The following is a 4,379-nucleotide window of genomic DNA, read 5'->3' on the forward strand; positions in this document are numbered from 1 at the left end:
AGGCATCTATTTGTGTTGTGTGTGTGTGTGTGTGTGTGTGTGTGTGTGTGTGTGTGTGTGTGTGTGTGTGTCTGTCTGTCTGTCTGTCTGTCTGTCTGTCTGTGTGCGCGCGCATGCGCACGATTGAACTCAGGGCCTGGCATGGGCACTGTCCCTGAGTTTTGTGCTCAAGGCTAGCATACTACCACTTGACCTACAGCTCTACTTTTGGATTTTTTTAGTGGTTAATTAGAGGACTCTCTTGCCCAAGCTGGCTATGAACCTTGATCTTCAACTCTCAGCCTCCTCAATAGCTAGGATTACAAATGTGAGCCACTGGCACCCTTGAAGCATCTTATTTTTAATATGCTAAATGTAGGTGTTCGCTTTGGCAGCACATGTACTAAAATTGGAACAATACAGAGAAGATTATCATGGCCCCTGTGCAAGGATGACATGCAAATTTGTGAAGCGTTCCATATTTTTTTGTTAGGAAATGGAAAGACTTGGAAAAAATTATATGAAGTGAAGTAAGCCAGGCCCAAAGAAACACAGATCCCATGGTTTCCCTCATTTGCAATAACTAGTATATGTGTGAGACAAGCAGAAATGGTCAGATAAATTGATGTCAAGTGAAATGAACTCCAAGATAAGGACTCAAATGGTTTTTCTTTCTTGCTATTGTTTCTAACATATTTTTAAGATGATTTTTTGTTGCTTTGTATGTCCCTCCCCCACAGTATAACCCCTGTTTTCACTGTATTTGATATTTGGGGAGGGGGAGGGAAAAAACAAATTGTTTAAATAGGGATACAGGTGGACCCATTGCAACAATGAAATGTACAAGATGCTATGTTGAAAAATGAACTTTACAACTTTGGGGGGAGTGGGATGTAGTCGTGGAGATGGGAGGGCAAGGATGGTAGGGGAAAAACACAGGAGGAGGCAACAATGCTTAATAAGAAATGTACTCATTACCTTGCTCAAGTAATTGTAACCCCTCTGTATGGTATTTTCACAATAAAAAAAACTTATTAATAATAAAAATATGCTAAATATAGTTATTATTCCTACTGTGCAGAAAACAACTCAAAGGCTCAGAGAGAGACTTAATAATTTACTTAAGCTCACAAAGCTCATGAAGGGCCAGTGTTGTTACCTGACCAGCGCAGATTTCTTGTTGCAGAGACTTGTTTCTTTTAAGTATCATGTTTAAGCAATATCTCTCCTCCTCCTCCTTCTCCTCCTCCCCTCTTCATCTTTCTTTTCCTCTCCTTCCTCCTCCTCCTCCTCCTCTTCTTTCTTCTCTGTGTTGCCAGTGCTTTAATTCTGTACCTCAATCCATCTTGAGTTGGCTTCAACCACAATCCTCCACATCACAACCTCCCAACTAGCTAGAATTACAAGTGTGAGGCTATCAGTGCGTGGCCCAATATTCATTTCCATAAAAGTTGACCTTGAGTTTGTAATCCTAGCTGAGATCTAAGGATTGAGGTTTGAAGCCAGCCTGAGCAGGAAAATCTGCGAGACTCCTGATTAATCACCAAAAAGTGAGAAATGGACCTGTAGCTCTACTAGCCTCGAGCTGAAAAAGCTCAGAAACAGCACCCAGGCCCTGTGTTCAAGTCCCAGAGCTAATGCACACACTCAAAAGTTGACCTTGATTTCAGTGTTTTAAAAAAGGTATAGGCACCAACCATTGTAGGAAGAATTCTTACATGATACAAGAGATGAGACAAAGTGAACTCTAAGACTTTCTGAATTCCAAGATTATGAACTTCTGTGGGAAGAGCATGAATCACTCCCTCAATGCCCAGCAGAAATGGTTGTGAATGTGAGGCCTAGTGACTAGGCTTTCAGCTTTACTATTTCCCCTTACAGAACATTTTCACATAGTAGCTCAAGTGATTTTTCTAAGGCATGAATCACATTATGTTGCCCATTGCTTGAAAATCACCAATGGCTTTCCATTGAACCCCAAAATCTAAAAGAAGACATTAATAATTAAACTGAGCTAAAGAGCAGCAACTGGGATTAACTTGGGCCAAGATGGATATTTGGTCATTTTTTCTTTAAGGTCTATTTTGTCCTTTACTCACTTCTCTGTCTTAATCTTCTTTTACACTTTCCTCCATTGACTTTCTTCGGCTACATTGGCCTAATTTCTGGGCCTTGAGCACACACTTTTCTTATTTCCACTTCAAACTGCTCTTGCTGATATTTCTGCTTGGAATGTTCCCCTCATACCACTTTTCTCTTGAGGATTAGGCTTAATTTTTTTTTAAATTCTTGACTTGGATAGACTCTTTCATCTTCTTTGGTAGGTATTGGACTTGCATTTTTATGGGTTTTTGTTTGAGTCTTCTTCGTACAGATATTCTGAGGGTGGAAATTGTCTTGTAGTATGCATAGCACATAGGATTTTCTCAAAATATATGTGCTGGTTAGCTGTTTACTTTTTTTTTTTTTTTTTGGATCCAGTCATGGGGCCTGAACTCTGGGCTTGGGCGCTGTCCCTCAGCTCTTCAGCTCAAGACTAGCGCTCTACCACTTGAGCCACAACACCACTTCTGGCTTTTTTCTTTTTGCTTATGTGGTACTGAGGAATCAAACCCAGGGCCTCAGGCTTCCAAGGCAAGTGCTCTACCACTGAGCCACCTTCCCAGCCCCAGCTGTTTACTTTTAAAGAATAGTGGCTACTAAAATGTGCTCACGCTTATGAAGAGAGAGATCCCTTTGCATGGAGAATTAGCAATTAGCCTTGGTCTACCTCTTCATCCTCCTTTTTCATTAGTAATGAATGCCCAGTACTGCTATCTCTGACTTCATTATTTATTTTTGTCAGTCATGGGGCTTGGATTCCGGGGCTGGGTGCTGTTTCTGAGCTCTTATACTCAAGGCTAGTGCTCTACAACTTTGAGCCATAGCTCCACTTCTGGCTTTGAGTGGTTAATTAATTGGAGACAAGAGTCTCACAGGACACTATGTTGAAAAAGAACTTTACAACTTAGGGAGGTGGGGAGGTAACAATGTTCAACAATGCTCGATAGAAAATGTACTCATTATCTTACTCATGTAACTGTAACACCTCTGTACAGTATTTTTACAATAAAAAAAAACATTTTTAAAAGATCCTCACGGGGACTTTTCTGCCGGGGCTGGTTTCAAACTGTGATCCTCAGATCTCAACTTCCTGAGTAGCTAAGATTACAGGCATGAGCCACTGGCACCCAACTTCTCTGACTTCCTTGTATGCTGATTTCCTTCCCTCTATTCCTTCTCCTTGTTCTGAGTCAGCACCTCAACTAGGATTTCTTCATTTCTCTAGACCATGGCCCACATGGTAACTTACATTTCTGCTGTTATGATACCCTTTGCATTTTATAATCATCATGTGGCTGTTTCTTCTTGTTACTCTACCAGCTATTGCAGGAAGGATTCGTGTCTTTTCAGTGTAGTTCTACATTCTGAAGGTTAATATGTGACCTATTATATTAGTACTTGTTTAGTGAATGAGTGAACACAAGCATATAGATCTCTCAAAATATTTCTTTTACTCTGGCACTCTTGGATTTTTACATCTTTGCCTTTTTACTAAAAATATCACAGCTCCACACAGCAGGCTTCAGCACAGGATTTATCACCACCGCCTGATGTACTCTCAATTTCTTGATGCTAGGATATCCTGCTATCCACAGCATTGGTGCTGAGCTTAAAAACTTCAGAATCTTATTAACTCTCAACATCTAATGAGTCACCACATGTGGTCCTGTCTTGCTTTTGTACAGTGCTTGGTGCCAGATATCTGCTTTCTTGTCCTTTTAACAGAAAGTCTCCTTATTGCCATCATTATGGTCAAAATTGGTGAATACTCCTGCTGTCAGATTTTAGTGGATCTCATGGTGTGCAATCAGCTGTTGTTTGAGTTCACTAATTTCAGCATTAGAACACTGGTAGAGCAGATTCTCCCTGGCACACAGTTTCACAGCAATGAGAAATTGATATATGGTCACAAGAGCAACCTGGACAGTCTGGATAACTGAACAAGTAGGTTACTAAAACTAAGATAAGAGATCAGCCTCAGTTAGCTATACCCAAATGACATTGGGGAATGGATTTTAAATAGTATAGATTTTTAATTATCAACCAGTAATTTTTAATTACCACCAGTAGGGTTTCTGATTCTTTAGGGATTTTTTTAATACCCACAATAACACTTCTCATCCCCATAGACAAGTAGTATAATAAGATCTCTGGGATTAGAACTTTATAACATCAAATCTTAGCTTCTACATTTCTGTCTATATAGCATAGGTAGAGTATCAGTTTTATCAATTGCAAAATTTAGATAACGTAGGACTGCTGTGAAGCTAACATGTTTAGCACAGGGATTGAATTAT

The 4,379-nt window shown here is 39.9% G+C and overlaps 1 non-coding gene across 1 annotated transcript; it reads left to right on the top strand.

Annotated features, from left to right (window-relative positions):
* Positions 1-358: 358 nt before the first annotated feature.
* Positions 359-465, top strand: LOC138811372 (U6 spliceosomal RNA). The gene has a single exon (XR_011367367.1). It is a non-coding gene; the product is annotated as a U6 spliceosomal RNA (small nuclear RNA).
* The last annotated feature ends 3,914 nt before the right edge of the window (positions 466-4,379 follow it).

This window comes from Dipodomys merriami, unplaced genomic scaffold, assembly GCF_024711535.1.
Source record: "Dipodomys merriami isolate MVZ:Mamm:240054 unplaced genomic scaffold, mDipMer1.0.p SCAF_52, whole genome shotgun sequence".
In the NCBI taxonomy this organism is placed as follows: Eukaryota; Metazoa; Chordata; class Mammalia; order Rodentia; family Heteromyidae; genus Dipodomys; species Dipodomys merriami.